At 37.4% G+C, this 13,135-nt stretch overlaps 1 pseudogene; it reads right to left on the bottom strand.

Annotated features, from left to right (window-relative positions):
• Positions 1-5,197: 5,197 nt before the first annotated feature.
• On the bottom strand, positions 5,198-8,437 carry LOC141489027 (nuclear receptor coactivator 6 pseudogene; annotated as a pseudogene).
• Positions 8,438-13,135: the final 4,698 nt, after the last annotated feature.

Below are 13,135 nucleotides of genomic sequence, written 5' to 3'. Positions count from 1 at the left end.
ATCGGATTATATACATAAAGGGGTCATTGATCATTTTAGTTCATTTCCCAATCCATAAAGTTTGTTTTATGTTAGTAGTGGCAAAGATCCAGTTAGCAGTAAAACTTGTGCCACCTTTCTGACTTGAAATATTTTGTGTTTTTTTTTTATCAGATAGGGTATAGTCATATAAAGCATTGGGTTTCTCTCTTTCAAAATGTCACAAGTACAGGAATTTATTTGTGACCCTTAGGGAGATAACCAGACAAGTTTCCTGCTTTCTAAAGATGGTTTCTCCCTGATTGTTGACACAACTGCAGATCAATTTTTTTTATTCAATTAGAGGTGGACCAGGTTAATTTTTTTACAGTCAACAATCAGATGGAGAGGAACAGACCTCGACATGGCAAATTGACATTTTTTGCACACAGAGCTAGCATTCAGACTTACAAACCTAAATAGGAGATTGAGAAAGCAGTTTTTGATCAGAAATATAAATTTTGAAACTCAATAACTTTGATATTTCTTAGAATCAAAGGAAATAATTTGTGAATTAAAAAAATAAAGGGGGTCACCTAGAGCTAATTTTGCTTCATTAAAATAAGTAATGCCAAGTGAATCTTATTTCCTTTTGGGGGGATACATGTATCAGGGATCCCTGTAGTAGTAGGATAGATAGATTTGAGCAAAGCATTTAACAGTCTCTTAAAATATGTGTACTCTCATTTAATACATAATCTTGTAGATGAAAAGGAGAGAGATAGGAGCTAGGGCAATAGCTCCCAAACTGTGAAGCACAAATTCAAATGATTTATCTGGGGAATTGATTTTCATTTTTCAATGAAATTTATGAATTTATATAAGTATATTAAGTGAGAATAGATTTTGCTATATATTTTCTCATTGAAAAGAAACTAAGAATATAATGCTCTACAATTTGGAATTATGCTCAAAGGGCAATGAAAATCTACATACTCTGATCCAGCAATACCACTACTGGGTCTATACCCTGAAGAGATCATAAAAAAGGGTAAAAACATCACTTGTACAAAAATATTCATAGCAACCCTGTTTGTGGTGGCAAAGAATTAGAAATTGAGTGAATGTTCATCAATTGGGGAATTACTGAACAAATTGTGGTATATGTACATTATGAAACACTATTGTTCTATTAGAAAACAGGAGGGATGGGACTTCAGAGAAGCCTGGAATGATTTGCCTGAACTGATGCTGAATGAGATGAGCAAAACCAGAAGAACATTGTACATCCTAACAGCAACATGGAGTTGATGATCAATCTTAATGGACTTGTTCATTCCATCAGTACAACAATCAGGGACATTTTTGGGGTATCTGTGAAGAAGAATACCATCTGTATCCAGAGAAAGAAATGTGGAGTTTGAACAAAGACCAAAGACTATTACCTTTAATTTTTAAAAAATAATTATCTTATTATGTGATTTTGCTATCTCTTATATTTTATTTTTTTTCCTTAAGGATATGATTTCTCTCTCAACACATTCAATTTAGATCAATGTATAGCATAGAAACAATGTAAAGACTAACAGACTGACTTCTGTGGGGGGTAGGGTGGAGGAAAGCGAGATTGGACGAAAAATTGTAAAATTCAAAAATAATAAATTTTTAAAATTTTTTTTAAATGTTATGAAAAGAGTGTAATGCTCTAAAGTCATATATTAGAGAGGAGTTAAAGATTTGTTCATCCAAAATCCCAGATCCTAAAAATGGAAAACAATGATAAATGCTATGTCAGTTGAGAAAACTACTGTTCTTGGAAAGATTTGAATGAATTGATGCAGAGTGGGGTGATTATCAACTATGATGGACTTGTTCAGTTCAGTAGTACATTGATCAAAGACAATTTTAAAGGACTTGTGATGGAAAATGACATCCATATCAGAGAAGGAACTTTGAAGTTTAAATGGAGGTCAAAACTTAGCATCTTCAATTTTTAAAGGTTGTCTTATGTATTATATCATTTTTTTCTCTCTGGTTTCTTTCTTCCATTGATATTTGATTCTTCTCTCACAACATGATTAATAAGGATCTACGTTTAGCATTGTTATAAATGTAGAGTCTGTATTAGATTGTTTTTCTGTCATAGAGAGTGAGGTTGGAAGGGAAGGGAGAGAGGGAGAAAATAAGAAATTCAAAACCTTGCAAAAAATCATTGGTTGAAAATGATCCTGGCATGTAGTTGGAAAATCAAATAAATAAAATATATTTTTAAAAAAGAGATACTAGGAATTTCTGGGGCAGTGCCAAGATGGCATTGTGAAGCTAATAGTCTCCCATAATTTTTCCCTACACAAAACTAAATGAAGCCTCTGCACAGACATTAAAGTTTTAGATCCCACCAAGAAAATGAGATCCAAAGAAGTTTTCAGCTGTAAACATTGTGGGGGATCTTCAGTGAAGGTTTGTCTCTTTGGGGGAAAGGATGAAGTAAAGTCTAATTAGAAGAGTGGAAAAGCCAAGAGGAAACTTTAAGCCACAGGGCAGTTCAGGTCCTGACAGCTTGACAACAGCATAAGTTCCAACTAATTGATAGCAAGCCAGCAGAGAGGGTCCCAATTCCAAAGAAAGTCTGAACCCTGGGAAGACAGGACCAAAGATAGCTCTGGCTTGGGAACAAAACACTGCATAGACAGAACCTGGAGATAAAATTTGAGCTTATCAACAAGCAGTAAATTAATCAGGCTTTGACTGATGGTATCTAATTGATGAATAACATGAGAGAAGATACACAAAGATCCTTTATTTTAAACCTCTGCGAAGGCAAAGCCTGGACTGCACTGGCAACATCTTAGCCACCAACAAGCCAGGTATCAGATCCCAGCCTTAGTATGAAAAACATGGATCTATACTACCTATACCTCAGGATTAGAGCTCAGATATTTCAGGATAAGCAAAAAAAGCTAAAAGCGCACTTACTATAGAAAGTTACTATGTAGATAAAGATGATAACAATGCCACCTTGGAAGAAGGAAACTGTGAAAAATTAACCACAGGGGTCATCTCAAAAGAGTCTATGAATTGTACTCAAATCCAAAAGTTCATAGAAAAGCTTAAAAAAGAAATGAAACATGTATATTTTTAATTTACAAAATTTCCTTTCACCCTCCCTCCCCAACTCCCTTCCCTCAGCAATAAATAGTCAGATTAGCATTATGCATGCATATTTCTGATAAACATGCCTACAGATTAGTCATTTTTGGTATGAGGAATTAGGATTAAGAGAAAGAGATACATAAGAGATAATTTTTTATAAAGTGTTTATAAAGTGTTCATCAGATTCTGAAGGATTTTTTTTGTTTGTGTTTTGTGTTGTTTTTCCTTCCTCTGGATGGGGATAACATTGTCTATAACCAGTCTAATATAGTCGTCCTAGCTCTCTGAACTGCTCAAAGGAGCTGCATCCATCAAGATTGATCATCTCACAATGTTGCTGTTAAAGTATACATTGTTCCCTTGGTTCTGTTCCCTTCACTCAGCATCAGATCCTGTAATTCATTCCATGCTTCTCTAGAGTCTGACCATTTATGGTTTCTTATAGAACAATAATATTCCATAGTATTCATGTACCATTATTTCTTTAGCCACTCTTCAATTGATGCACATCCCCCTCAATTTCCATTTCTTTGCCACTACAAAAAGAGCTGCTAGGAATATTTTGGAACACGTGGGAGTTTAACTTTTGTTTTAAGATTTTTTTCTGCATATAGGCCTAGAATTGGAATTGTTGGGTCAAAGGGAATGAATATTTTTATTGCTCTTTAAGCATAGCTCCATATTGCTCTCCAGAAAGGTTGCATCAGTTCACAACTCCACCAGCGATGTATCAATGTCCCAATCCTCCTACAAACTCTCCAGCATTGATCATTTTTCCCTTTTTCTCATCTTGACCACTCTGATAGATGTGAAGAGAAACCTCATAGTTAATTTAATTTGCATTACTCTAATCAATAATGATTTGGAGCATTTTTTCATATGATTATATATAACTTTAATTTCTTATTTTGAAAACTGTCTAGTTTTATCCTTTGACCCTTTATCAATTGGGAATGACTTCTAACTTTATAAATCTGATGCAATTCCCCCACCTCTCTCTCTTTATATATATATATAAATTATATATATATATATATATATATATATATATACATATATATATAAATTTTATATTAGAATATATAATGTATACAATATATATAAATATATATTTATATATATATACATACATATATATATATATATATATATATATACACATGAAATGAGACCTTTATCAGAGCTCCTAGTTGTGAAGATTGTTTCCCAAATTTCTGCTTTCTTTCTGATTTTGGCAGCATTGATTTGATTAGTGCAAAAACTTTTTTAATTTTATATAGTCAAAATCATTCATTTTGCAGTTTATAATGTATTCTACTACATTTGTCATAAATTTATCCCTTTCCATAGATTTGATAGAGTATTTCTTGGTCTATTAATTTATCTATAACCCATTTTGACCTTATTTTGAAATAGAGTGTGAAATGTAATGCCTAATTTTTGCTGTACTATTTTCCAATTTTCCCAATTTTTGTCAAATAGTGAGTTCTTATCTCAGAAGCTGATATCTTGGGGGGTTGTCAAACAGTAGATTGCTGTAGTCATTTACTGTGGGTTTTTTTTAACCTATCCTAATGTACTGATGCATTACTCTGTTTCTTTATTTTTTTTCCACATTATACAAACCCTTAGATTCTCTTTATTCACTGGTCCATTTTTCCTACAACAAATATGTCTGAAATCATCTCTAATAAAATTATTTACAACATTTCCAAGGAGAGGGATTATTTCTGCCCCCATTACAGCTATTCACAGAGTACTTCCACTGAACAAGACATCACCAGCTACCTAAGAACAGCCACTGTGTCTGATAATTTGCTTAGGAAACAAATGTAAAATCTAGACATTTACAACAGTAGGTTGTCATTCCTCACAAGAGACAACAATCTTTTTGGAAAACTTGAACTCCATCTTGCCACCACAAATGGTTTATCAACTCTGCCTTTCTTGCTGTTCATTTAATCAAGAGGCTGCGTGGTTTAAGAGAGGGACAGAATTATTAAAATGATTAACTGTACAGAAATTGTCATGTTTGCTTTTAAAAATCATAGGTCAAAAATTGCTTTTTGTAAAATTCACACACATTTACAAGTCTCAAGTTGCCTGAAGTGATTTACTTGGATTTCCTTCATTTGGACTGCATCACGCTGGCAGCAGGTTCTTTTGAAGTGCTAGAAGCTGAGGCCGGCCCAGAAGATCCTTTGCACTGCCCATTTTCCCCACTCTCTGGGGCAGTGGTGGGTTCCTCAGCTCTTGAGTTTCTCCAGCTTGGAGTTTTAGATTTCTCCCCTGTCTCCTTGGGCTCATTACTTTGACTGGAGATTACAGCAGCATTTGCTTCCAGTTCTGGTCTGTGTGCAGGTCCCTGAGGTGGTACAGCCGGGATCTCCTTCTGGGCCAGATTTGGTGAAGGTGCTGGTGGCCTACTTGCAAAATCTGAGAGTTTAGGGCCTGTGTTGTCCAATTTAATTCCTTGTTCTCCAGACAGTGATTGTTGGTCAGGGTCCTCAAGGCCAGTTGGATGGGTATCTGGAGTATTAAGTTCTCCTTGTTGATTACTTTTCTTCTTCCGTGGTGGTTTCTTCTTCTTGGGTTTATTTGCATTTGTATCATTCTGTTTATTGTTCACCCCAAAGTGGCCTGCAGAAATGTCACTTTGTAGTAAATTCATTAATAAAGGACTTGTTAGAGTGATGTCTTTATTGACAGGGAAACCAGGATTCTGACCACAGGAGATCTGATTTCCATTTGGTGCTCCACTGAAGGGTGCATTAAAAGGCATCCCATGCCCTGAAAAGTGGTTCCTTGAGGTGCTGTTTCCTTGCATTGCCTGCATGTGAGGTGGCACCATGTTTGATGGCTGCATGGAAACATCAGGCATCATCTGGGAAATGTTGACTTCATTATTTGTGGGGGTAGTGGCATCATTATGCTGCTGGGACATGTGTGAGCCAGGTCCTGGTGGTCTTAGAACCTGCCCCTGAATTCCCATAACCTCAGATGGATTGCTATTCACTGGGCCTTGCTGGGCCATCATTTGTCCTGCCATTTGTCCTGTAAACTGAACCATATTTCCTTGCATGTTTGGAGTTGGTCCTCTCATTATCTGAGCTGGTCCTGTCATAACATTGGATTGGTTCTGACCATTAAATGGTTGCTTATTTCCTTGCATCTGATTGGTCATTATTTGCTCTATCATTGGATTCTGCTGTAGCAAGACCTGGCCTTGAGGTCCCATCATTTGATTATGTGGTGCCATCATCTGCTGGCCCTGCTGGGGAATCATTTGTTTGGGGGGGGGTCATTCTTTGTGGTAAAGGCCCAAGGTTTTGGTTTTGAGGGGCTACCATCATTTGGCCTTGTGGCATAAGTTGGGCATGAGAAAGGATCATTGGGTTTTGAGGGTTCAGGGCTCCTTGAGCCTGAGAGTTCACCATTTGTCCTTGGGAGGACACAATCTGCTGATGCATACCCATCATTTGAGATGGGGGTCCTTGCTGAGGCTGACCTTGCATGCTTCCCATGTTCACCTGAGGAACTCCACTGTTATTTGTTTGTTGACTGGTTATATTGCTATGAAGTCCCATCATATTGGGCTGTATCATATTTGGTGGCCCATGTAATACTTGCATCTGGTTCTGGGGAGGACCAGTTCCTTGGCTACCTGTGTGCTGTAAACTCTGGTTTCCTTGTAGCTGAGGGGTTCCTGTGTTCCTAGGGGTTCCAGAGGCTGTTGAAGGCACTTGGCCATGCATAAAATTCTGATTGGCCTGTCCTGTCAAGAAGCCAGGTGGGAGCCATTTAGGCATTCCTCCTAGACCTGTATGTAAACACTGTGGACCCTGATTTTGCTGTTGCATCACCATGAAGTTGGGTGGTACATTTCCCTGCTGAACCACAAGATTTTCACCAGGAGAAGTGACAGGCTGCTGAAATCCTTGAGGAAGAGAGTTAGTTTGAGGTGGCCTTGGTCCCATCTGCTGCGGTGTTTGGTTAACTGTTGGAGATGATGCAGGAGATCCCTGCTGAAAGGAGGAGGGAGACAAGGCAGGAGACTTGTTCATTAGGTGAGGCTGCTGATGGTATTGGAACCCGGGAAGGTCCCCCTTGGAGGTTCTTCATTTGAGGAGCAGTAAATTGACCTGGGTTGCTCATTGGAAGAAAATTTGTGTGGGACTGTGAGGCTTGCTAGCTTCCAAAAGGATATGGAGGTGGAGGATGGGAAGGAATCTGTACTGTGTCTAAAGATGGCTGTGCCTGAAGCTGCTGCTGCATAGGACCAGGAAGGGGGGCTTTTTTCCACCCTTGATTTGCTGTCAATGTACCCAGAGCACCCTGGGCTGGTGGAGGCTGAAGAGCTCCAGAAGGCAACTGGTTCCAGCCAGGAGGTACAGGCACCTGAGTGGGGCCAGTAAAAGGAGGCCGAATACCCTGTGGCTGCTGCTGATGTTGCTGTGGGGGTCTAGGTTGCATCTGTTGCCGCTGCTGCTGCTGCTGAAGCTGCTGAAAATTAGGTGGATTTATTTGTCTGTTAACTAGAACAGGCTGCATTTGGTGGAGTTGAGGAGCCAAGGACCCTGAGGTATGACTCTGTTGTTGTAGAGGAAGCCCAGAGAGGAGTGGATCCACTGAATTTGACTGTGAAGCAGGTCGAGGTGCTCTGGTCTGCATCTCTGGGTTAGAACCAGCAGCTATCATGGAAGAAGATACATTTCCACCCTGGGACATCATAACAGCTGCAGGATTGCTCATCCTTATTAATCCTGGACCACTAGCCATGGGAAATCCTGTCTCCATTCTAACAGAATTCCCAGTTGCCATGGGACCATTCATTCGAACATCTTGGCTTTGATTCTGAGCCAGAGCCAGGTTGATTGCTCCTTCACCTTCAATCTGAATGGAGAGAATTCCTAAATCCCTGAGTTGCTGATTGTAGTTCTGAGCCAAAATTCATAATCGCTCTGCAGCTTCCCGGGGGGATGCTGAATGTAACACGGACACTGTTCCAAGGTTCCACCTTCTGTACTTTGAGCTTGTTGGATTCCATGTGCAAAAGACTGGGAACATTCTCCAGTATGGTGTCCAATTTCCATTTCAAGTCTGTATCATCTATATTTCCTTTGAAAGCCACAAAGATAGTAGAATCTCCCAAAATGTGGTCATGTTTTGAGTCATCATCTCCCAGTCCAGAATCAAAATCCACCTCTGAGTCTTCCATTGTTGGTGAGCACAAAGAAGTATAAATATCTTCTAAATTTGGAAGGTCATCCAAAATCATGGTGTTGATTATTCAATACAAACACACCAAGCAGACAGTAAGGCAACCAAAACGATGTCTTGTCTTATTTAGCCAGACCACTGCCTTTAACTCCAAATAAACAGGCATTTGGGGACGCGGCAGTTTTGTACCTCCACAATCTCCAGTTTTCTGTTAGGGCCACCCTCCTTCATCCCTATGTGCCACAAACTGGCCAGAGAAGATATTCTAAACACTGAAGATTTCTGCAGCAGGCCAGGAGGGGAGAGGGAGAAGTCCTGCAGCTGCGGCCCGGCCAGAGGCCTCCGGTGGCGCCCCGCTCCGGCCCGTGGCCCGCGAGCGCTGCTCTGTCCGTCCCCGCGGCCCGGAGAGACGGACGGCGGGACACCCGGACTCCAGGAGCCGGCAGCGGCCTCAGACCCAGCGGGGAGGGGGAGGGGAGGGGAGGGGAGGGGGAGAGGGAGGGGAGGAGCGGGGCGGGGCCAGTATTACTCTGTTTCTTAACAAGTACCAGGCAGTTTTGATGAGTGACACTTTATAAAATAGTTTAAATCTGGTACAGGTGGGCCCCACCTTCCTTTGCATCAATTCCCTTGCTATTCTCTACCATTTGTTGCTCCAGACGAATTTTGTTACTATTTTTTCTAGCACAATAAAATAGTGATTTAGTAGTTTGATTGGTATGGCACTGAAGGAGTTAATTTAATTTGAGTAGAATTGTCATTTTTATTATACTACCTTGACCTAACCACGAGCAATTGACATTTTCCCAATTATTTAGATCTGACTTTATTTAGGTAAGAAGTGCTTTATAATGTTGTTCATACAGTTTCTGTGTTTGTCTTGGGAGATATATTCCCAAGTATTTAATGTTGTCTATAGTTACTTTAATTGGAATTTCTCTTTCTGTCTCTTGCTCTTGGACTTTGTTGTTCATATATAGAAATGCTGATGATTTATGAGGGTTTATTTCATGTCCTATTACTTAGCTGAATTTGTTGTTTCAAGGAGTTTTTTAGACGATTTTCTCTGGTTCTTTAAATACAATCTGCAAAGGGAGAAACCTTTGCTTCCTCATTGTCAATTCTGATTCATTCAATTTCTTTTTCTTCTAGTATTGCTGCAGCTAGCATTTCTAACACTATATTGATAATGGACATTCTTGTTTCATCCTTGATTATATTGGAAATGCTCCAAGTTTATTCCCATTACATATAAGATTTGTTAATATTTTTAGATAGGTACTATTTATCATTTTAAGGAAAATTTCATTTATTCCTGAACTTTCTAGTGTTTTTGATAAGAATAAATATTGCATTTTATCAAAGGCTTTTTCAGCATCTGTTGAGATAATCATATGATTTCTGTTGGTTTTACTATTGATATGTTCAATCATGTTGACTGTTTTCCTAATATTGGACCATCCCTACCAATCTGGTATAAATCTTACCTGATCATACTAATAACTTCCTGTTATTGCTCCTCAATGCTAAAATTTTATTTAAGATTTTTGCATCAATATTCATTAGGGAGATTCTATAATTTTATTTGAATATTTTGGTTCTTCCTGGTTTAGGTATCAGCACCATGTTGGTGTCATAAAAGGAGTTTAGCAGAACTCCTATTATTTTTAAATAGTTTATGTAGAATAGGAATTAATTGCTCCTTAAATATTTGGTAGAATTCACTTGTAAATCCATCTCTCCTGGAGATTTTTTCTTAAGGAGTTTATTGATGGCTTCTACAATTTCTTTTTCTGAAATGGGGTTATTTAATTTGTTTCCTCTTCTGTTAATCTGGGCAATTTGTATTTTGGTAAATATTTGTCCATTTCATTCAGATTATACAATTTATTGACATACAGTTTGGCAAAGTAGCTCTGAATTATCTCTTTAATTTCCTCCTCATTGGTGATTAGTTCACCTTTTTCATTTTTTATATGGGTAATTTGGTTATCTTCTTTCTTTTTTTAATCAAATTAACCAAAGCTTTTTCTATTTTATCAGCATTTTCATAAAACCAACTTTTAGTTTTGTTTATGAGATCAATGGTTTTCTTGCTTTCAATTGTATTAATCTCTTCCTTGATTTTCAGAATTTCTAATTTGGTATTTAATTGGGAATCTTTAATTTGTTCCAACTTTTTTAGTTGCATACTCAATTCATTGATCTCCTCTTTATTTTATTCACATAGGCATTTAGAGATTTAAAGTTTCCCCTCAAAATTGCCTTGGCTGAATCCCAAAAATTTTGGTATGATGTCTCAATAGAATCATTTTCTTGGATATAATTATTACTATTTCTATTATTTGCTGTTTGATCCACCCATTATTTAAGATAAGGTTATTTAATTTCCAGTTAGTTTTTCATTTATCTTTCCATGACTCTTTATTATATGTGATTTTTGTTTCATCATGGTCTGAGAAGTGAGTATTTATTATTTCTCCCTTTCTGCATTTGAGTATAAGGTTTTTGTGCCCTAGTTCACGTTCAATTTTGGTATAGGTGCCTTGTACTGCCAAGAAAAGGTATATTCTGTTCTATCCCCATTGAGTTTTCTCCAGAGGTCTATCATATCTAAGTTTTCTAAGATTTCATTCACCTTCTTAATTTCCCCTCTTGTTTATTTTGTGATTAGATTTATCTAGTTTTGAGAAAGGAAGTTTGAGGTCCCCCATTATTAGTGATGCTAGATATGTCTTCTTGTAATTCATTCAGCTTTTCCTCTAGGAATTTTGATGCTGTACCACTGGATGCATACATGTTCAGTAATGATATGACTTCATTACCAATGGTGTCTTTTAGGACAAGGTAGTTTCCTTCCTTTTAATGAGATCGATTTTACTTTTTACTTTATCTGAAATCAGGATCGCTACCCCTGATTTTTTTACTTCAGCTGAGGCATAATATATTTTACTCCAACCTTTTACCTTTATCCTGTGTGTATCTCTCTGCTTCAAATGTGTTTCTTATAAACAACATATTGTAGGATTCTAGTTTTTAATCAATTCTGATATCTGCTTCTGTTTTATGGGGCTATTCATCCCATAGAGTAAAGGTTATTATTTCCTTCCATGCTAACTTTCTCTATTTTTTATTTTGGGTGGGATGTAAAGGAAACTATATTAAAATAAAAGTATAATTTTTTCCATTTTAAGTTCAAAGATATCCTTAAATATCTCCATGGATGCTTTGAGGAGGTCCAGAGAGCTAAACTGAGAACCATTGCCTTTTAGGGCAATATTCTAAACCACCAAATATTTACTTTTTTTAAGAGAAGTTGTTCAGTGGTTTCTATCTTGGAAAGGTAGAAATGGAAATTGCTGACCTTTTGCATATGGTATGAAATGGAAAGGCATTTATTAAGTGGTTACTGTTCTAAGGATTGTGGATGCAAATTGAAAATCTCAATAGTACTACCCTCAAGGAGCTATTTTCTAATTGAGTTCTCATCAAATAAAGTAGAGTATAGATTCATAACATATGGAAAGATCAAATGATCCTTAGTTTTTGCAGAAAAGGAAAGAAACATGAAAGGAAAGCAAATAACAAAGCCTAGAAGACCTTGTAAAATCATGATGAAACAAATGAATCCTTGGCAAAACTGGGAAGCCTGCCAACTGAAGTCAATATTAGCACTAACAGTCTTATCAGGAAATTTCAAACTTTCCTCTTCCCCATAACAACACTGGGCCATTTCCCATGAGGTACTGAATACTTGTTGTCAATTGGAATCTAACTTCCATCTACATTTCCTATCTACTAGAGGTATCTATACTTTGGAAGTCCAGTGTTCTTGATCATGCAGCATCTTTCATGTCGTAGCTTGTTGATATCCATGGAATATTTTCATTTGGTTAGCTATTTTATATGAAAGAACAATATGGTCTTTTCATCAGCTTTGAAACTAATCCTTTACTTATGCATATCTATATGAATCAAAATGTGAATTCCTTGAGATTAAGAAGGGCCTTAATTTTCTATGTGTATCTCTAGCAAAATGACCAGTACGAATAAGCACTTAAGAGAAGTTTCTTTCCATTCCATCACATAAGGAAAACATTCACAATTTTATCTGGGCAAATTCCTGGTGTTGGAATTCTTCCTGCCTAATTGAGTCAACTTTTTTATTACTAGGCAGATAAGTCCTAGGGAGTTTCCTGAAGCACTTAGAAGTTCAGGTGCCTATTCAAGTATATAACAGGAAGACTGTCTGAATCACAGTTCTGACCCCAAGGTCATCATCATCATAGCTTCTACCCAAAGTTGCATGCAAGGTACTTAGTTAACATTACTGAAGGTGAGATCATGTTCCTGTTTATCCCTTGAGCTAGTGTTTCAGCAGCAGATATCCCTTTTATGTTTTATCCCTTTATGGTTGTGTGTGTGCATGCACCCAAGTGTTTACTTTATCTACTTCATAAGCATAACCAAACATATTTCAATGGTATTTCTATCAAGAAAATGCCACGAAGAAGGAAAAAATATTCTTGTTGAAAATATAGAGCTATCAGGTACCAGTACTCTATAAGTAATACAATATTTTTTCCAAGGTCTCTCCAAGTGGCATCTATGTCAATGTGGAGTATCCAGAACAGAAAAAAAATGTATTAAAAATATATATGAGCTAGACAGTCCATCCACCTGGTTGAGCAGTTTCTCTAGTGCTTCTGTATTGTGTATGTATGCAATCTGGGGCCATTACAAATAATAAATTGAATCTTCAATTGAATAAGAGAAGGCAATCAGTCTGAATTACACTTGAGAA

This window comes from Macrotis lagotis, chromosome 1 (genome assembly GCF_037893015.1).
Source record: "Macrotis lagotis isolate mMagLag1 chromosome 1, bilby.v1.9.chrom.fasta, whole genome shotgun sequence".
Taxonomy (NCBI): domain Eukaryota; kingdom Metazoa; phylum Chordata; class Mammalia; order Peramelemorphia; family Peramelidae; genus Macrotis; species Macrotis lagotis.
Note: the sequence above shows the minus strand (reverse complement) of the source record. Positions and strands in the feature narration are given on the sequence as shown.